Genomic DNA, 22,518 nt, shown 5'->3' on the forward strand with positions numbered 1-22,518 from the left:
TTTAGAGCCTGAAACAAGTTGAGACATTCTAAAAAAGCCTCTTGTGCACTAAAGACTCTCCTTTTCCTATTTTTTTCTTTTTCCATTTCCATTCTTGTGTTGGTGCTTTGCAACACGTTTTGAAAGCAGATGGGTGCAGAGCTGGGGAAATGGGGTACTTAAGATGAGGAATACAGTTTTATCTTCATCTTCTGCTATTTAGAGGTACAATTATTTCTGCTTACAATTGTATGGAACAATATTAGATCATGCCATTTGTTATGTGTTGACCTGTTTCTTCTTCTTAGTCAAACTTTTCATTCTCATAGCAGTAGTGAGCTATTTGGAAATATTTGGGGAGTTGAACCCAGAAAACTCTAGAGACCAATATTTCTTAGCAAATCTTCCCTCTGTCATGAAAGTACAATGTAGCAAGGTTCTTCTGTATTTGAGAGAGGAAATTTCTTTTGGTAGGGCAGAAGTTATAAATAGATAATGCCACATCAGCTTTGCAAAAGAAAAGCTTTGCTTGAGAAATTGCTGTCTGCAGAGGATTATTCTGATTAAAAATTTAATGTATTGCTACAAGTTGTGTTCTGATAAAAGAAAAGGACATATTTTAAGACGATTTTCCTTTTCCTCCATTTTTCCTCTCCATTGTCTATTGCTGATATTTTCACTAAAGGAGGTCCGAGCCACTGAGTATTCTTTTTTTTACTGTTCCTCATGTTTCAAATGTAACTCCAAACATTTACATAAAGGAACACCTTTTCTGACACAGAGATTCTTTAAAATTAGTTTTATGGCTGCCTTTTTAAAAGAATAGAAGAACCAAGTTAGAGAATCCTTGTCATATAACTTTTTTTTTTCTGTTCACATATGCATGTACTTACTATAAGGTGATATCTTTCAAGATAACAGATAATGACCTGTTACTTTATTGCTAAACTGATTTCTACCTGAAAAGACTTCCAGAAATACTGTTAGCTGTCTCATGTTATGGCTTTTTTTTTGTTTTGATTTGGTTTTGTTCAGTTATTCTTGTTTTGGTTTTGATTTTGATTTTCTGCTTTCCTAACTTATTTCTGTTACATTTTGTGTCTTCCTTTTTTCTTTTTTACATTCCTTTGTTTCACTCGCATTTCTCTCTTCTACCAAGGTAAAACAAAAATTTTTTCAGTTACAGTTTCTTCAGTCTCTGAGTTTGGGGCCAACAAAGTCATTTAGAAAGCCAGATAATCTTCTTCTTTTAGGGAGATAGCCCCCATACTTCTTCAGTGGGAAGGATTGACTCATGCTTCAGCCTGAGACCTTAAAGCTTTCAAGAAATTGTCTGGACATAAAGAATTTCATTTAGAACTACTAAAAACACTTTAAATGAATGTTTTCCTGCACAAAATGAAGAAAAGAAACTCAGCTTACAGTCATTATTCATTTGGACTCACTGATGGTATCACAAAATATTTAAACATCATTTCTAATGTACTGTTGTTTTAGCAAATATATCTCAAAGAAGAATAACTCCTTTAGAGTTTAATAGTTTAATGAAAGAAATATTTTTATGCCAATTTTCTCTTATTCACCAGTGTTTGGCCATCAGTAGATAAACTGAGGATTTGCGTCTGACTTAGTTCATTGTTCCAATGCTGTGTGTGCATCACTATCATCATCTGTTGCTAGCTGGAATTACTAGCATCAATGTCAATGTTGTTTTCTGATAGAGGCTTCTTTCCTTCATATTGCATTTACTTAGATGATATCACTTTAGCCTACCTTCTGTTCTACTGAAATAAAAATTAATAAACAATGTATTTAAGAAAGGAGTATTGGTTTTCAGACCTATACTACTCTTTCTATGTACAGCTGTGTTGATTTGAAAGGAGATACCAAAAAAGTTTTGTAACTGGAGGTATGGAAAATGATTTATTTCTCAAGAGTTGGAGCAATTATTACTATTGAGTGACAAAAGAGATTAATTATACCTGAACAAACTCAATTTCTCAGAATCACAGACTGTTTGAGGTTTGAAGAGACATCTGGAGGCCACCTGGTCCAACCCTGCTTGAGCACAGACACCCAGAGCAGGTTGCCTAGGACCATATCTAGATGACTTTTGAAGATCTCCGTGGAGGAGACTCCACAGCCTCTCTGGGAAGTCTCTGCCGGGGCTCCATCACCTGCACGATAAAGAAGTGCTTCCTGATGTCAGATGGAACCTTCTGTATTACAGTATGCCCTTTGCTTCTTGTCCTGTCACTGGGCACCACTGAAAATAGCATGGCATGCAAGCTATCATATTGGTCACAGAGATGGAGAAAGAGAGATCATGTGTTTTCAACTGCAGTTTGAAGAAATCTGAACCAATTCCACTCATTCCGTTGGAGAGTTAGCCGTTGCGTTCTTGGCAGATTCCAGTCATGCTGCCTATGTTCTATCCATCCAAATTCGTATTCAGCTTTGGAAGGATTTTCTTCTGCTTCCTACCTGAAGATCTCTCATCAAATTGTGAAGTGGTAATGAGCATGACCATATGCCAGTGTTCAGCCTTCTGTGTATCACAGTTAACAAATTTTCTGTGTTACAGGAAGTAGCTATGTGGAGAAAATGAAATGACAGTATCCTGCTTAATTAATTATGGTTTACCTGAAAGGAATTCTATAATGCCTGTTCTCAGGCTTGTTTTTGTCTACAAAATAAGAGATACTGGTAAAATGCCTAGCTTTAAGTGTGCTATTGGTACTTAGTAGTGAGATTTGGGGTTTAGGCATTAGATTTACTTAAATCAGTATGTTTTTATAACAGTATTCTAAAACACTGCTGTATATTCAGGTAGTGATAAAAACCTCAGAAATATGAGCAGAATCATCAGCCAGAGGAATTCATAAATCTGAAAATGGATTTTAAATGTACTGAGGCTCTATATAACAACACAAGAAACAGAATGACTCACCTTGAGCTCAGCACTGGGGCAACAGGCCAAAATTGCTTAGCACCTGAGGCAAGCAGTCATCTTTTAATAACCTTTTATGTTGTCTCAAAGAACAGAGAATATTAAATTAAACTGAAACATAATTAAAAAATTTGGGATTGTTTAATGTCGTCTTCTTCTAGAGTACATTTTATCAGTAGATTGAAAAGGTATATAAGAAGAATTAGAGTTTCTTCTTAATTTTATGACTTCATTTTATCCTATTACAATTTAATTTTTGGAAAATGTTATTGAGTACTGGATCCTAAAATCTCTAAAGTCAACTTCAGTCGCAGCCACTGTGTCTGCACTTAGGAGCATGTTGAAGTATCTTCAGATTGGACCAAATCTGGCAGATAAGTCAAAATTTGGCTGTGAGTTGTGAGTTTTTTTCCTTCAAACAACTGGTTCCTCCCTTGAGTTGCTGAAGGCAGTGTCAGTCCAATCTGTAGATACTTCAAAGGCTTCAAATAGCAGACACTCTGGCTAGGGCTGAAAGCTGAAACAGACGGTTTGAGGGAACCAAAGGATCGTGGGGCCTTCCAGTGCTTTTCAGTGCATTTTCGAGTAGATTAGAAGTGATATTAAAATAAATGGGAAGAGAAGTGTTACTCTTTTTTTTCCCCCTTTTTCTTTATGTGTGATCTGGATTTTGCAAGGAAAATTATCTGTCTTCTTTCAGGTCTATGTGAAGTTTGTCCTCTAGCAAAAAAAGAATGAAAAAATCTTTAGCCAATCAGATTTACAAAACTAAACATCCAGTCCCACTGATCATTTTGTCTTGTTGATTTTGTTAATTTGCTATTCAGGTTTCTGGGGATGGTGGAAAGCTGTTTACTTCAAGAATGAAAGGTTTATATAAAAGCAAAAGGAATTGAAAAATATTCTGTGAAAAAAAAACCCACTATACTACAAAATTATAACTTTTATCTGTCTTTTATTTCATAATGACCTCTCCAAATCAACTAAAACCTTTAAAAATTCTGTTTAATATATTTCTGTTTCCCACTAAGTTATGGGATGAGGTTGAAGATAGCTGGAAATTAAACAATAATTTTGATCATAGAATCATAAAAGTTGAAAAAAACGTCTAAGATCATCTAGTCCAACTGAAAGGCTGTGTTTGACTACCTGCAGACTGTACCACTATTACCTTTCAAAGGCAAGGCATTTAGTATTTCATTGACATTAGTCAGCTTTACATTAAATCTTTATTTCTGCTCAATATGCAATTCCCTACATACCACTTAAATTCTTTGTGGCGTTATAAGCGGATTGCTTTAGAACAGAAAACAACACAGCATACATTATAAAATATACCATATTCATTGTACAGGAGAGAAAGTGTGCAAAGGAGACTTTTCTCTGTTTTATATGTAGGCAACTGAACAGCTTGAACCAAAGGCATAATGATACCTGGAATTCATATCTACATGTCATTCCTGTTCTGAGCAAACGTAACAGAGGAACCTTCTTCTTGAATAGCTTGTAAATATAGAAGAAAAGATAATTGTGTTGGTTTAAAAAGTAAATTACATCATTTACCAGATAGAAAATGCCAAATGTTCTTAAAGTTGTGTTTTCACCTAGTCCTCTCTTTTATTGTCAAGCTCTGCACATAACTACAGTGGAAAATCATTCCGTAGCGGAATAATCATTGCAATGTCAATAGACATTTGCTAGCCAAATAGCCAAAATGCTGTTTTCATTAATTTGCATAATTTTAAAATACTGATCAGTTTTATTTTGAACAGTGAACTCATAAAAAAAAAGAGACATTTCATCATCCAGAGTGCATGAGTCACTACAACTCCTCTTCAGAGATGTCAAAGTTAAAAGAAAACAGAAGTTTAGTTATACTCTGGAGTACTGGAAGTAGCTCAAATTTATGGGAAAAAAATGTTAACTTGATTTAATAACTAGATCTTCAGTGCACTGAATTATAGAATTATGATGTCCTCATACCAAAACAAGAAAACATATTGCTAATCACATGTATCTGATCATACTTTGGCAGGCATGAAAAGAGGCCAAATAGAGTTGAAAGAATGAAAAGACAAAAGTACATTCAGTGTGTAAGTTTAGATAACACATTGGCAAATTCAGATGTGCAAATAATAATTTAGGTCTTTTACTGTGTAGTTGTTATACCTTTTGTAGTAAAGTATCTGCTCTGTGTAGGTAACTGAATGTTAAGATTTCGTTATAGTAAAATATTTTTGTTTCTTCATATTGAAAATATCAACTACATTTACTATATTTTCTGAAATGTCAGCTACATGTGGCTGAGATGATAATGTACAACTTGACCACTGAAAACGTTTCCAGATATAACTGAGTGTCAGATACACTTTCAAAGACATTACACTGGGGAGAAATACAGTGAAACGTTTGTCCAGAGGCAAAAATTCCAAGCTGAAGTGGCTTTTTTTTCTACATGCTATATTCTCTCATTTTGTTCAGCTTCTGGATTGGATCAGCATTCATGAAATAATCACCTGTTGGGGTAAGAGGAGGTCTTTATCTTTTACTCTTAAAATAGCTGCTGGAAATAATAATAAATTATGGACTATCATGACAAGGGTACTGGATATGCTTCACTGTTTGCTACAGTGGTGATACTATTGATCAACAGGTTTAAGCTATAGTAACCAGTTGGTGTCACAGGCAAGGTTAATAAGAGATGCTTCCTACGAAGTTTGGGTAAAATCATCCTTCTTATATAGATTCTAAGCACCACAGACAGATACACCTGAAAAAAAGAAAACAAAGGCAGATACCTTATTTCGGATGTATCACTGGTTTATTATTCATAAAGACAAAACAGAGCAGGTATATTTACCCCAAATTTTCATACTCCCTGTTAACTACCTCTAATACTACTTAGTTCCCAAGGCACTTATCTCTGTTTGTTGTTGCTGTTGTTTTTGTTGTTGTTGTTGCTGCTTCTTTTTTCAGTAAATGAGGATTTATTCAGTACTCCAAAAAGATTCAGTTTATGTGTCTGAAGAATCACATGGGTAAAGTTAAGAAATGACTTGCTGAGGGCCACAAAGTCTGTCTCAGGGATGAGAAGAAACTGAATTCCATACTTCTTTTGTCTGTGACTACACTAGAATACCACATTTCTCATGTCCCAGCCACCCATCTGTTGTTCACAAATCATGTTTACACTCTGTTATGAGTTCCTCTGGGCAGTAACTCTGAAGAAAGGTAGCCTATTTGGTGTGATTCTCTTGGAAAGGGAGTAGGCTGAGATGTGCTGTAGCTGGAGTATACCTGTCCTCCTGTTGTGCTTGCTCCAGCCTCACAGACCTTAAAGTGAGACATTGCTATTTTCCCTGAGGGGCTGGTAAGCACACCTGTGCTCTGTGCAGCTGTGATAGCACTGCTCAGCAGCATCCACTGATGCACCCATTCTTCATGACACTTCAAGTGTTAATGAAAAAGAAATTGTTCTGCTTTCAGGGGAGGTTAAGGATAGCTTGTTTTGCTTTGGTTTGACTGGATTTGGTATCAGTGAACAAGATAAGACCTAGTTCCAGGTTACCATCTCACTTCTTGACACAATCATCTGTCTGGAATTTGTAGTGGAAACAATGGATAGTTGAAATTTTGATTGTGCTGGCACTTCCAACTTAACCTGTTTCCATAGGCCACAGTTGGACTATGGAGAAGTTGACAGCTTTTCCTTTTCCTGAAATAAGACATAGCTAAATTGGCAAGTGTGGTTCCTGTGTACTAATGTTCCTTGAGGACAAGAAATATATTTTTTTCTCTTCACACTAGTTCTTGCTGAAAATTTCCACAGATAAATCTATTAAGTGGAAGAGTAACATTTATGAAAATTATATGGCTGCACTGGCTGATATGAGGAAACAGTTTCAGTAAGTAGAAGTGATGGTGCAGAAATATGCATGGAAAAGGGACAAAAAATACCAAGAAGGCAGCACTGTATGGGTGATAAGAGGTGAACTTTACTCCACCTGTCTATAACAAATGAATAATAAATAAATAGAGTTTGCACTTTGATTACCTAGTACAGTCTAGAGGAACAGCTGCTTTTTGGTGTCTCTGCATTTCACTTCATTACAAGCTTGGTCCCTACAGGTACAGACAGCATAAAGATTCTTAACCAAAGTGTTCCAAGTTTTCCCAGCAGAAAAAGACCCAGCTAGTGCCCTTACTCACAAAAAATCCACAGGCTTGGTTGAAGTATTATTAGTTGCTAGCAAAATAACGCATGAGAAAATGCTAGTATGAAGTAGCACTACAATGGGAAGAGGTCATATTCACTTCCAAGGAACTCAACCAGACAGAAAAAAATACTAGAAACCAAACTGCAGCCATGTAAACAGAGAATAAGCAGGCTCCTTGTGTGGGACTGAGCTGTCTGAAGACCAGTACTTCTTCAGGTTGTCTGTATTACTTCTGAAATGTGAAAATGGGGTTGACAGTGTATGTCAAGTCTGTATGCTATTTTCTGCACAAAATGGGCACATCTGCTTTCACTGAACCTTATTTCTAGTGAGGATATACATTAGACAGGTATTTGCTGAGGTGGCTGCAACTTTAAGAAGCACTAAACAAGTAATGTTTACCTTTCTGCCTATGTGATTATTCATTTTTACTTCTGTTAATTCATGTTAAGACAGAAAAGAAAAAAAAAAAACAGGCAAAAAAATCTTTTCTCCTCTTGTCCTGGTCCTGGTGGCTGGACTGGACTGGAAGCATCAGCCCTCTGCTAATGTGAGATATTATACCAATTTTATCTTCTTCTTCCTGTAGCCCTTAAACCTGACTGAGGCAAAAGCTGTAAAGACCAGTTTTTGTTGAAACTATATTTCCTAGAAGAATTAAGGTAAAAATATAGTTAAGCTCTCCAGTCAAGAGTGTTATTATTTACAGCTATCAGATTGGAAGAATATTTTACCGAGTGTTACAAGTATTATGGGAGAGCTCCATCAATGACAGATGACTCTGAGGGTTAGTAAGTAATGACTTTAGTTGAACACAAATCTTAAATAACAGCATTAGAAAATTCTAGTCTATTTTAGTTTCCTTATTTGGTCCTGTGGTTCTTTGCCTTCCTGACAAACTGTCTGCTATTCTTAATGCATTAGGTGTCTGGCTTTGCATCAGACAGCTATGGTATGAGTTGCTTTTGTGGCTGATGTTTTATTTCTAGGCAGATGTTTGGATGACTGACACTTTCTGAATACCAGAGAGAGGAATTCTTCCATTTTGATCACTCCATACTGCTCATGCTACTCCTCCCTTCTGCCTTTCTAAGTCTGTCATTATCACTACTAATAGTAGTGCAAAGACGGTCATTTTCAGTCTGTCTGTGTTAGTAGGGCTATTGGCCATGAGAGCTTTTTAGAAACAAATACAGTGCTCCTTAGCACAGTAGTGGTCTGGTGGCAAGGGGAGGGTCAAGGTCTGTAAAAGAAATCCAGTAAATTACCATTTGCCATGTTGATTAATTTTGTACTGCATTTTTACAGTGTCATGGTTTATGCTTTCTGAATGTACTTGTCATACGCTGACAACTAAATTACCTGAAGTGCTGTATTAATAGCAGTTAGAATACTCTGTGAAAGCCACAGATTGACAGTTCTTACAGTTATGGCTCAGTAATTTTCTAGAAGTGAAAAGCAAACACTGTGAGTATGAATGGCTCCAGATAGCAGTCTGTTACTTTATACTATTTGTTAGACCTTGTTTCAGCTTCATCGTATGCTGCTACTGCTGTGAGCTGTAGGATGGGGAAATCAAATGCAGTTAAATATATTCTGATTTGAAGCAATACTGAATTTATTATTTTGCTTTTATTCTCACCATGTTCACAAGGGTATTTAAGAGGAGTGAACTTGCTAAGTAGGCATTGTGGTAACCTCACCTTCCTTTCTCCCTTCTACTGAGTTATTCCCGCCAATGTTTGGTTTTGAGCATAAATTACCTCTTTTCAGCATCAATTTATTTTCCTAAGGTGAAATTTATTCTTCACTGACTGAAGTAGCTTGCTCCAAAAGTAATGCCTCCTATTTATTTCTATGGAAACTACAACAGATACAAAGAGCACAGTAACACTATTTGATAGAGCAAGTCCTCAGCTACAAAACACTGTCAACATAGTTACCATCATTAGCTGTGCATTTTTGCCAATGATGAACATGAGCCTGCATGCCACACTCATGAAAATCTGCACCAGCAGAGGTGATCCACTGTCATCGTCCCCGCTGCTGAAATGTACCACCCGCCACCTCACTGTGCTCACATCCACTGTATGGTCTCCATAAACATTCAGCAGGTGTTGATGAATTCCAGTGTGTGCCCCTTTTTCCATATGGAGAACACCTTTGCATCATATACACCTCCATGTCAGATACCATTTTGTCAGACTGCCCCTCTGCTGCCATCTGTTGCACAGCATCAAAATATAATAGAGTATTGGTGGGAAGATTCAATCTCTACAGCCATAACACCAACATCTGCCACTGACGTCATGGGCCAACGTAATAAAATAGGAGGGATTGCTTACAGAGAAGCTCTCATAAATCTGCACAAATCCCATCTACCTACTGGAGAGATGCAGTTCTGTGGCAGAGTTTGCGTTGACCTAAGCATGGGTTGCTGAGATCTCAGTATCCATGCTGCACTGGCAGCTGATGTTCCATACTCTCCTTGGCCATCACAGGGCTCTCCTGTTCCCTGGGTAAACTGTTTCAGGCAGGTGTGCTGGACAGACTCTTGACTTTCCTGTAGAGTTACTGCAGGGTTAGAAAAGTGCCAGTTCAAGGAAAGAGACATGCCTTCATAAAATCTTATGCATGGGAATTTATGCTTCTTCTGTGAAAATCTATTGGCCATTTTTTTGGTAAGTTAGATAAGTTGCTAAGACTTGACAAGTTACGTTACTGTTAATGCAATTTAGAATCGTGTTTAAAGGAAAAAAAAGGTTACTGATACTTCTTCCTTAAGAAAAGGAGTTAGCTTTCTGCAAAATAAAATAATTATTTCATGTATACTAAATATTTTCCCAGTAGGTTACTTTTTCCTGCTTTTCATCAGATAGTGCTAGATAAACTCGAGTAAACAGATCAAATCAATAAAACATTTTTTTCTTAAATATTCTTTTTTTTTAGAATTTTAGAATTAGCCTAATGTCACAAGGTCTGTTTTTCGTACGAATATATGCCATATGTTATGAGAAGAAATTAATGTCTCTACTATACATTTCAAAATTGTAAACAGTGCTCGCCAGTTATGTGCAGCACCTAAGGAGTTCTCTCAAACAGGGTTATGGGAGAATTTTAAGGATTACCTTACCAATGACTGACACATCTTGACAGATGAATTAAATCTCTAATTACAGTATTAGAAATGTTAATTACAGAGGAACAACTTAATGGGATTTTTTTCAGGAGACACTTCAGTTATACTTGTAAAGCTGGAGAACTACATTGTACAATAGTTTTTTGAGCATGCAACATGAGTTGTTTATTTTATACTCTGCCCTTACAGCAAAATCAGAAGAGGCAGTCATGTGTCATTTAACTGAATTCCCAGGGGCTGGGGGGAAAAAAAATACCAAAAGATTTTACCTCATCTGTCAGGGGACTTTTTCTACCAAGTGAGTTCAACTATATCATGTCTGGCTACCTGTTCATTGTGAGAAAGGTGTGAACAACATTTCTAATTGCTTGTCTTTATTCCTGAACTTAGCTGACCCAATGCCGCTGGCAACTCAAACTCAGCAGTCAGTGTTCTCAAGCTTGAAACAAGCAAACAAACAAGTAAGCTATAATGAATTCCCAATTAGAAGGCACAGCTGGCATGAATATGCAATAATTGCCTTCAGTTTGAGAGGAGAAGACAGGCGAGATGGGTACTTGTGCCTCATGTATCTGACTTTATCTCTTCTTTCACTCCAGCTCTTTCACTCAGCCTCCAATGCAGATTGTCAACCTATCACAAAAATATATATAAATCAGATATTTGATACAATAAAAATAAAAACTTAAAGAACACTTTTTAAATTCCATTCTTATAGCTACAGTTTCATCAGTGCTCATATCTGATAGAACTTTTTTCAAAGCCTAGATTAACATGATATCGTTGTTCTTTATTGGTATAATTTGGATAAAGCCACAGTGATGGTTGGCTAAGCTAAGTTTTAGCACTTCAGGGATGAGGAGAAGTCTGCAGAAACAAGTGTACAGTTTCCCAGAGGGATTCATTCTGCAGCAGAACAGGTGATATTATTGCCACCTGGCTTTCCTCTTTTCATTCAGCTGGGTTGGAAAGTTCCCATTGTTGACCAAGGCTCTGGAGAAACCTCCTCAGATGTGTCTGCTGGATGGATGTGATGAATAATAATTGTTTGCTTAGAGGCTTTTATCTGTAGACCTCAGAGAAACTCTGGGAGGAAAACCCAGTCTGCATAATTTTCATCTTGTTAGAGTATACTGTTTCTGTCACAGTTCAGTGTGTTCTAGTTAATTCCTCCTTCAAAACAGTACTCCCTATCTTTTTAGCTAACCTATAGAGCACTTTTATTTTTCAGTTCTAGAGACTAAATCAGTTCAAACTGGAATAATTTAAATGGCTTATAACAAGAAAATTTCTTGTGTTTTCTTTGAGAACATAAGCTTCATTTTCTTGCTGCATTTTATCTACTAGATTTTGTCAAGTGTAATTGTCTTCCATTTGTGTTGATTTCTTCACGACAAAGTTAAAAGAAAATAAAATGTAAAGAGATTTGACACAGTTATGTTTGCAGCTAATACACGTTAGTTTCTTAGCATCAGCCACATCAAAATATGCCTCTGACAGGTAAGCCCCTAAACCACCTTGAAAGAAATCCTTCAATTTCTGCTGTTGCAGGTTATATAATTAATTCAGACATACAGCAGCAAGATGTTGACTTCATCCTGCTTTGACAGTACAGCAAACCATTAGGTGTTTCTCTAAAAGTAAGTACTTTTCCTCTTCACTTTCTCCATCTTTTCTCTCCTCCTTATCTGTGTCTTCAGAAAGAGTAAAACTTTAACAGCTTGGTGAATATTTTTCCACTCTCTCCTCCCATTCGACCCATCCCTTGTCATAGCCAGGATGGAGATTTTGACTTTCTAATAGATAGATTTTTCTCATGACTGAAATTGTACATGTGTGCGTGAGAAATGCCTCAGTTGCATTCCCCATCTATCAACAGTTCCCTTGATTTGTGGCTGCATCACTGTTTTATGCAGAGCTGAAAACACTGGAAGTTTAGACATCATCTGTCACAGTGTAACATGCTGCAGTGGGGAATATAATTCATGTGGTGTTGCATCCTGCTTTGTTATTAAGTTTCACTTCTAATACTGTAGGCATTCATTAGAATATTCCCTTACTGATAATCGACATTCACAACTGGAGGTTGCCAGAATTTTTTCTGTTTTTCTGCTAAATACTCACTTTCTGTTGAGAGCAGCATAGACTACTGTTCAGTGCAGAAGTAAGATTTACATATGGAATGATCATTTTGAGGATACAATGTACACTATGCTGAATGCAGAAGAGAATTTTAATTACTATCAAAGATGATGGGAACAGAAGTATAGTCAGAGTGACATCTGGCCCAGCTCTCTGTGCAGTTCTGCTAAATGTATAAAGCTGTCAGAAAATCCATCAATTTTTAGTGCCAGTTCTCTCCAGATAGCCATATTAAAACTTGCCTGCCTTGAAGCTTCTACTGCTTTTGTAACATTCATACTGTCTGCTGCTATCTGTATTTACAAAAGATGGAAAATAAGAAGATTGGGCAGCTCTGTGTGTTTGTTGCTTTCATTTTATACGATGTTCGAATGAGAACTTAGTACTGAAATGTGTACAGTTCTCTTCTCAGCAGCAGGTGTAGTCTTTTGACCCCAGTTTGCAGCTGGACTGATCTCAAAATGCACCATGAAACTTGTGTATGTTTTCATTAGTCATCTTAATAACTTCACATTTAATTTAGATCAATGCAAGGAATTTAGAATAGAATCCTTCTCCTGCTGCTGTTAGGCGATTGGCAGTACATGATGTTATTATAGCATGACTCTCCTCCTGTCTTGGCACCTTCCACACTTGATTAATGGAATGCCTGCACGATCTTTTAGTTACTTTCATTAAGCAGTCTCAAAAAAGAGAAAGAATTATCATCGTTCTGCTTGCTTTTCCATTCTGCCAATGTTCAGATTTTATCATTCTGCTTCTAAACAGCTTCTTGGAGTTTTATTTTTGTTTGCTCCAGATGTCCTTGCTGCATTATTGCCGTTGTCAGGATGCTTCAAAATAGCTGGTCTTTAGGAAAACCATACAGCTTACAGTGACAGGAACACAAATAAGGCAAGATGTTCATTTCATTGGATACCTGATATTTTTAGAGCATCTTGATCTTCAACAAGGGAATTCACCACTTGAAATATAGTGCAGCAATCTTCCCAAAATTCCTTCTGAGTTCTTTGATGGAGTAAATGGGATTATCTGGATTTCTGCTTTCCTACAGCCTTTCTACTGTAGGAAGAGGGCTTCATGGTCAGATCTCTAGATCATGCTTGCAGTCAAACTAGGCAGGATGGATAGTCCAGAATTCCTGAGATCTATGTAGGTCACTAGTCAAGCACTCTGTTGTATGAGATGTAGTATTGGGAGCTTGTGAGTAAGAACAAAGGGACAGGCTAACACAGGTGATACCGTTGTGGGCCTGTACTGTGGGCCATCTTATCAGGAGGAGGAAGTGGATGAGGCCTTCTACAAATAGCTGGAAGTATCCTCACGATCCCTAGCACTGGTTCTTATGGGGTACTTCAACCAGCCTGATATTTGTTGAATATGCAACATGGCCAGGCACACAACGTCTAGGCAGTTCCTGCAATATGTTGATGGTTACTTTCTGATGCAGGTGGTAGAGGAGTGAGCAAGGAGGGGTGAGCTACTTGACCTTATTTTTACTAAGAAGGAAAGTCTGATCAGGGATGTGATGGTTGGGAGCGGCTTCCGATGTGGCAATCATGAGATGGCGGAGTTCAAGATCCTGTGCAGAAGGAGCAAAGGACTAAGTAGTAACCTAACTAGTCCTTCAGGACTAGTACTTCAGGAGAGCTGACTTTGACTTCTTCAAAGATCTACTTGGAGGTATTCCTTGAGCTAGAACGTTAGGGGGTTAGACGTAAGGGGGCCCATAAGGGCTGGTTGGCACTTAAACACCACTTCTTCAAAGCTCAAGATTGGTGGGTACCTAAGAGTAAGAAATTGTGGAAGGGTGGCAAAATGCCTGTGTGAATGAGAAAGGAACTCATGGATAAACTAAAAGGAAACAAGAAGGTCCATATAATGTGCAAAAAGGGTCTGTCAACCTGGGAAGTGTAGGAATGTTGTCGGGGCTGCAACAAGGAAGGCTAATGCCCTCTTGGAATTAAAGCTCACAAAGGAGGTAAAGGATAACAAGAAAGGTTTTTTTAAGTATATCAACAGTAAAAGGAAGACTAGGGAAAATGCTGGTCCCCTACTAAATGAGGTGGTTGCCTTAGTAACAAGGGACACTGAGAAGGTGGGGATTCAGAATGACTTATTTGCTTCAGTCTTCAATGCTAAGACTAGCCCTCAGGAAACTCAGATCCTGGAGGTAAGAGAGTATAGGTAAAGAAAGATTTCTGGTTGGTTGAAGTGGATCTTGTCAGAAAGCATCTAGCCAAAATCAGTGCGCACAAATCCACGGGCCCTGGTGGGACGCACCCATGTATGCTGAGAGAACTGGCATAGCTGATTGCTGAACCACTCTCTATTATCTTTGAAAGGACTTGGCAAATGGCAGAGGTGCCTGAAGACTGAAGGATAGCCAGTGTCTTCAAAAAGGGCAAGGAGGAGGATCCAAGAAATTACAATCCAGTCAGTCTTCCCTCCATTCCTGGAAAGGTGATGGAACAACTTCCTCTGGATACCCTCTGCAAGCAATTGGAAGAGAAAAAGGTTATCCACAGTAGTCAGCATGGGTTTACCAAGGAGAAATTATGCTTGACCAACCTGGTAGCCTTCTATGATGTCATCACTGGCTGGGTAGTTGAGGGGAGAGCAGTGGATGTTGTACCTTGTCTTCAACAAGGCATTTGACATTGTCTCCCACATCTTTTTTTTTTTTTGTGAAACTTAGAAAATGTGGAATAGATGAGTGGAGAGTGAGATGAATTGACAACTGACTGACTGGTGTTACTCAGAAAGTTGTCATCAGTGGCGCAGTCTCACTGGAGGCCTGTAACCAGCGGTGTGCCCCAGGGGTCAGCACTGGCTCTGATTTTGTTCAACATCTACATCAATGACCTGGATGAAAGGATAGAATGTACCCTCAGCAAGTTTGCTGATGACACCAAGATGGGAGAAGTGACTGACACACCAGAAGGCTGTGCTGCCATTCTGTGAGACCTGGACAGACTGCAGAGTTGGGCAGAGAGGAACCTAATGAGGTTCAGCAAGGGCAAGCGTAGGGTGTTGCACCAGAGGAGGAATAACCACATACATCAGTACAGGTTAGGGGACGAACTACTATAGATGAGCTCTGTGGAGAAGAACCTTGGGGTCCTGGTGGACAACAGATTGGCCATGAGCCTGCAGTGTGCCCCTCTGGCCAAGCAGGCCAATAGAATCCGGGTGTGCATAAAAAAGAACTTGGACAGCAGGTTGAGGGAGGTGATCCTCCCCCTCCACTCTGCCCTTGTGAGACCACAACTGGAATACTGTGCCCAGTTCTGGGCTCCCCTGTTCATAAAAGACAGAGATCTCCTGGAATGATTCCAATGGAAGTCCACAAAGATGATTAGGGGCCTGGAGCATCTCCCATATGGGGAAGGGCTAAGTAACCTGTAACTGTTCAGCTTGGGAGAAGGAAGACTTAGAGGGGATCTTATAAAAGTTTATAAATATCTAAAGGGTGGTGGGTAGCAAATGGATGAGGCCAGACTCTTCTCAGTGGTGTGCAGCGATAGGACAAGGAGTAATGCCCTAAAACTTGTACATAGGAAGTTCTGTAATAACATGCAGAAGAACTTCTTTACAGTAAGGGTGATGGAACACTGGAACTGGTTGCCCAGAGATGTGGAGTCTCCTTCTCTGGAGATACTCATGTTCTGTCTGGATGCCCACCTATGCAACCAATTGTAGGGTGCCTGCTTTAGCAGAGGAGTCTGACTCTATGATCTCTTGAGGTTCCTTCCAACTCCTGTGATTCTGTGATTCTGAGACAGGCCTCCATGGTCAAGCTCCCTACAGCGCTGTTCACAGAGTGGTTATCTGGCATAGTTGTGACCAGTTGATGCCTGTGTCTCTTCACAGCACTAGTAGCTTTTGTGCTTTACCTGAACACCTCAGAGAATAAGGAACCATTTCATATTTCTATGTGGAAACAAATTCAGAACTGCATTATTTTCTTCCCAAAAAGAAGTGAAACAAGGAGTTAGGAAAACTCTTTAAAGGAACTATTTCAACAATTGCCCTTTGCTGGTATACAAAATATGAAAGATAAAAAGATCTATGGAAAAGTAAAAAGATGCTCTACAGAAGGATGATCTACAGAAAGTTTTCTATCCAAAGTTTTCTTCCATACTCCTGATGCTTCTTCATCTCGTTTACCTAGTTATGTCTTCTTTTCTTTTTTCTGTCAAAAACATGGGAATCAAGTTTTCTTGCCATAAATTCCGGCTTGCCTCTGTCAGATCACTCCCTTTAATGACTTCATAGAGTATTTTGCGCTCACTGCAATTATGAATCAAAATAAAAATGTGGTTGAATTCAGATATGCAGCAGCATTTGTCTGACTCAGTATACTGTTAAACACATCATTTGTTCCTTATGACAAAGAAACTAGAATAATTGGACAGCTCTAAATTGCGTAACTGAATTGGTAAAAGCTTGCCATTTTAAGGAATCCTGTTAGTTGCAATAGAGGCGGAAGATGAACATGATGTTTGTTAGGACTGTGAGAAAATAATGCTTCCACAGAGAGCCTTTTCCCATTCAGAGCCTGCTGTTTGTTATTTCTCTTGTGTAGTACTGGCATTTTAATGATATCCATTCTTGTCCAAAATAGAAAAGTTAATGGGACACATCTTATGTTCTACTCAGGGTATCAAGTAACTGTATTAGGCAGGATGACTCAATCATAATAGTTTCAAAAAAATAAAATAAAATATGGTAGCTGAATCAGCAAGTAAAACAAATTGAACTTTAGTCTCATATTTAATTTTTAAGAAAAGCTTAATTGCAGCAAACAGGTGGGAGATTCTGTGGTCTCTGTTAGTGTATCTGAAAGGACTTAAAGATAAACAAATGACATAAATTTTATTTCCTTCATCTTTTCTCTCTTGTGCTGCATTAATAAGTGGAAGCATACAAATTTAAATGTACTCTTATTCACTGAATGAAGCAACATCAAAGTAAAAGGCTAAGCAGCCCTTTTTCTGGACCTGCTCTTTCAATCCTACCTCAGACAAATCCTTCAATGAGTTTAATGAAGTATTTTCTCTCAGTAGATCTGCATGTTATTGGCCTCCTTTTTCTCTTTATTTTTTTTCTCTGTCAGATAGGGGAAGAAAAAGTACTCCTCTGAGGCCTAGATTTGTTTGACCAGAATATGTTGCAATGAGAGCAGGACAGCTCATTTAGAATTAAAATAATACAACACACAGAAAATTCTGCTGTGCCCTGAACTACTCTGTGACTGGCAGAAAGCACCATCTTGGAAACAGTGGCTCTTAGACTCCAAAGTAAGGAACAAGTAAAGAAACCTATTACTTCCTGCTGTTCTAAATTATGTCTGATTGCTGCTTGAGGTTTCTAATGCTGTGTGCTTTTAAGAAGATATGTAAATAACTGTTGTAGAAACAGGGAGAATACTTTGTTCTCTGTGTCCAAAGACAAGAAGGAACGAGTTTAAATTCTAGCAAGGAAGTTTCAGGTTAGATACCAAGGGAAAAAAAAGGACAAGGAAGTTGTTTGTATGTCTAATGAGCCTATGAAATCTATGTCACTAAAATAAATACATCTGATGTCTGTAAAAAATGTTGATTATAATTTTCCATGTGAGAAAGGCAAAGAGACTTCCTTTTTTCTTTTTCAGTTTTTTGATTCTATGATTTTGGTTACAGTTAATAGAGTACTGGTTTACTACAGAGATTATTCAGCTGTTAATCATTTGAAATGTAGCAAGAAAGGGAGAATCACCAAGCCTCCACTGGCTGGCGGTTTCTAAGTGATTGAAAAATAGCTGACAAATCCAGGTAACAGCATAACTTTTGATCGCATTATAGCTTGAGAATTTTTCTGAGAATAAATGAGTGCCAAAGAAACACAGTTTTACTCTTATGTTTAACTCTATTATAGGTGCCAGAAAACCTTGGAAATTCTGTGCAGGTTGACTTTAAGGTACTTCGTTTTTTAAATATTCCAAATGCTTTCTACAGAAGCTTCACATATCATGTGGTACTCTAGTTTATCTGTTTTTCACTTTGTGTAATGCTTTTACAGAGCAGACTTAATTAAAAGGAAAAAGCTTTGGCTTCTTTTTCATTGGTGAGTAAATGAACCCATGTTTAAAAAACAGGAGGGTAACTGCAGCTGGATATCACTTGCTAGTACAAAAACAGCAGTAGAGTCAGATTCTTGGTGGCATCTAATTTTTTTTCTAATTCATGTAATTGTTAACAGTGCTTCTGATTTCTTTCTTGTGCTTTCATTAGTTGAATACATATTAACTGAAAAAACTTTATGGATAGCTATCCATTACTTTTTAGCCCTGCTGAACCCAATATATTTAGATTTCTCTGTATAACTTCGAAAACGTAATGAAAAGATTAGACCATGTTCTTTGAAAAAGATTTTCTGTTTTAACCTTCTCTTTAAGAACACTAAAGATTTCATAAAACAATTTCCTTCCCAAATTAATCCTTCTACTTGGTTGAGACTTTCAGAGAAATGGGAATTTAGAAGGCCTGGCTTAGACAGGTAGAGTGGGCTCTTTGCCCTCCATTTGCCCCTTTCCATAGCTCTTCACTACAGGCTTTGGCTCAGAGCTACACCTCTCCTAACTCTTCCAAGGCCAGCTAATATGTCTTGTCCCTATTCCACAGCAGTTTTGCAAAGCAGAACCTTTGCTATCATTTTGCCTGGTATGACAGTGTGTGGCTCATGGTGTGTTCATAACCCTGACCTCCCATGTTGTCCGCATTAGGTATCATTTGCCCCTGTTGCACTGCAAGAGGTGCTAAGCCTTACAAAAATACAGCTCCAAATCTTCTCATCCTTTTATTTTACAAATGAAACACTGAACTCATTCAAAAACTTCTGTTAAGCCCAGAAAACCTTTGTTAAGACTTGAGAACTTCCTGCTTTAAGTGGTTAAACTTGTGTAAGAGTCTGAGAATGAGACAGAAGGATGGCAAAGGAATGCCTATGATGGTGAGGAAAATGGATTACCCACAAATAAGTAGCCATTGTTATATAGTATAGTAGATAAGTCAAGGTGATTTCCCTTAAGGTATACAGCACCCAAGGCATAAATCAAGAACCACATCTTAAAATTTAATTATAGCCTGTCTTGGATATCTGTTCTGGCCTATCCTGATTCAGGCTTATTTCCATTTTGCTTCATAGTCAAAGTTCTACATTTAATATTATTATCTGCTTTTTTCCCTGCCAATCTCTCTGTTCTGCCCACAGTGGCAAACTTAAGACATTAAAACATAATGGCACTTATTCAGATAAATATTCCAGTTATGTTTGCTCTGAAATCATGTGATCAGAACTCAAGTCCCAGAAAATATCACCATACAGCCATCTGGTGAATTTTCCTTGCAACTTCACTTACAAAGTACGTGCTGATGTTGCATAAAATCATTAATGCATTAAAGCAGAGAGTATAATAGGAAACAACTACTTTGTGCTATTACGTTTGGATAATGAAAGATGAATCAATATCCTACGTTGACTTTTAGGCTTTAAGAGAGAAAGATAGCAAGAATCCTTACTCCTAGAATTCTGTCCTCTGACTTTGCTGACACATTTCTCAGCTTCTGCAGTTGTTGTTCTTAAGGATTTGGGGCCTAATTCTGCAGGTAAATTTTGGTGGAGAATTCACATCACATGAAGTAAATAATGTAGGTGTGTTGGTTTCTTTTAAAGAAAGAGCAGCTGGTGATGACTGTCAGTACACAGGTGTTGGGGAGGTAAGACAGCAGTATGAGTACAGAGATTTATACAAGGTACTGGCATCAATGTCAGCAATTCTTAGTGCTTGTTTCTTTCTTTACTGGATTGCAGTTTGCTATAAATTAGGTCACTGTCTTGAGGAAGAGTGCACAGAAAAATTTCTGCAAATGTCACAGACTCAGAAAACATAAACCACACAAGCAATAGTATACAATTTACTTTCATTATTTCCTTAAATTCTCAGTGAGAATAAAATCAGGTAAGACTGGCAAAATCTTTGCTTTATAGAAGAGAGTCTTGGCAGATAAAGCATAAAGAGAAACTTCTTTGTCATTAACAATAAGTTTTATTTAAGGCTCCAGTTTCAATATACAGTTATGCGAAGAGTATGCTTCTAATTCTGTCAGAATTTTTCTTTTTTTTCATTTTTTACTGTAAAAAAAAAGAAAAGGTGCTTCCTTTTAGTCTAACTGGAATCTAGCGCTGATGTTCTTACGTTTAGGAAGTTCGTGCCATTCAGTATGAACCTTTTTTACCATCTGCGGAGAATACTAGAGAAGATCAGTTGTCTGCAGTTTATTTTTGGATAATAGGTCATGTTAGGCAAATGGGCTGTTCCTTCTTGCATGCCAAGGAATGAGTGTTATGCAAAAATAGGTCAGGAGAGTGGGAATAGTACACTGAAATAACACAACCATCATTGTCCGAGCACTGTGCAACGAAACAGAGCCAGGTGGGCAATGTCTTGTGCTAAGCTACTTCACATATGAGACATACCTGGACTTCAAATGTTGGTGCTCTGATTCTGATGTTGGCTGAAGGACACGTATGATTTGCCTGTGCCAAAAGTGACATTACTGTACTTGAACAATGGCAAGTGGTGTGGCTTCATACACATTTTCCTTAGTTTTTAGTTTGTCATGGTTTTGTGATTTTTGGTTATTGGTATTCCACATCATAACGTCATGTAGTGGATATACCTGGTTCTCAGAAGAGAAGGACTACTACAGTCCCCACGGCACTTTGCTCCTCCGTTACCATTTCCAGCCGGAGGGAAAAGATAAAAGCTCTCAGTATAAAAACTTGCAGATCACGAGACCTCGTCCCTTTTTCCGCCGTCTCTCGTCTTGGCAGCACCTCGCTCTCCAGCCGTCTTATCGTCGGTAGTAGAGTAAGGCCTACCTTGATTTTGGGACATTCTCTCTCTCTGTATTGGATTTATCAGCTTAAATTGTAATTATATTGTATTATAGTGTGTTGTTTTGCATTCCGATATTTTATTTAGTAAATTAGTTTGTTTCTTCTCAGATTGTTGCTGCTGTTCTTTGCTCTCAGGGCCATCTCCTTACCCTTTTCCCCTTTCCCCTTTTTCCCGGGACATGGGCCCGTGGGTCCCCCGTCCCCTTCGTCACGGAATCGGGCCTAATGCCCGTAAACCGTTGACATAGTTAAAACTGGAAAACAAATTGTATTTTCATTTTCCACAGATAGTGTACATGACTCATCTTCCTAAAAGTGAATATACACTTGACACAGCTGAACATTGTATTTTATAACAAGCACAGGTAAAAAATAAGCAATTTGGCATTTAAAACAACATCCAGCACATTTACGTCTTTAAAATTTTCTGATTTTTCCACTGATGAAAGCTATTCCCCTGTCAGTTCCTCCAGCACCATCAATAATACGGCTTTCAGAATGAAAGTTTAAAAAAGCAAGTAGGGCTATTTCCATCCTTACTATGACAGTTTTCAAATACTCAGTTTCTAGGGAAAGATAAAATTTCTTTATAAGAACTTTTTTCATTATTTTTACAGTTGGACACTCAAAGTCAGTCATCACTTTTGAAAACACAGATAGCTGAACAGAAAACTGCCTTGAAGCATACAGGCTAGAAATAATCAGAAATGTCTCAGTGATCTGAGAGTTTAATTCTTACTTTAAAAATTAGCATAGGTTTTCTAGAGACAGGGTTTCCCTACTGGAGCTAAAGTCTGAAGTGTTACTAGGGACTTTAGCTTCTGAGATATTTTTCAAATGTGGGAATTGCACCCCAGAATCACTTAGTTTTGAATGATTCAGCAACAGAAAATGTGAATTTTTTATTACTTCCTGCATCAATTATATGACTAGTTAAGCATAAATAAAATATTATTCCACTGCTGCGGATTTTTTTTTCAAAAATTTTCCATATTGAAAATTTCCACTAGCTTAAAAACTGATGAATTAAATGACATTGGAGAGTTAATAATAAGATTGAAGACATGGTAGTAGCAACACATCAGTAAGGATCAGTGAGACTTATGTTGGCGTATATTTTTGAAGTTTCATATATGTGGAAGGTGCCA

The 22,518-nt window shown here is 37.9% G+C and overlaps 1 protein-coding gene across 8 annotated transcripts in view; it reads left to right on the plus strand.

Moving 5' to 3' along the window:
• Positions 1 to 22,518, plus strand: part of ADAMTSL1 (ADAMTS like 1) — a 442,268-nt gene that overhangs the window by 121,323 nt on the left and 298,427 nt on the right. The window lies entirely within an intron of this gene.

The sequence above is a fragment of the Numida meleagris genome, chromosome Z (genome assembly GCF_002078875.1).
Source record: "Numida meleagris isolate 19003 breed g44 Domestic line chromosome Z, NumMel1.0, whole genome shotgun sequence".
NCBI classification, from domain to species: domain Eukaryota; kingdom Metazoa; phylum Chordata; class Aves; order Galliformes; family Numididae; genus Numida; species Numida meleagris.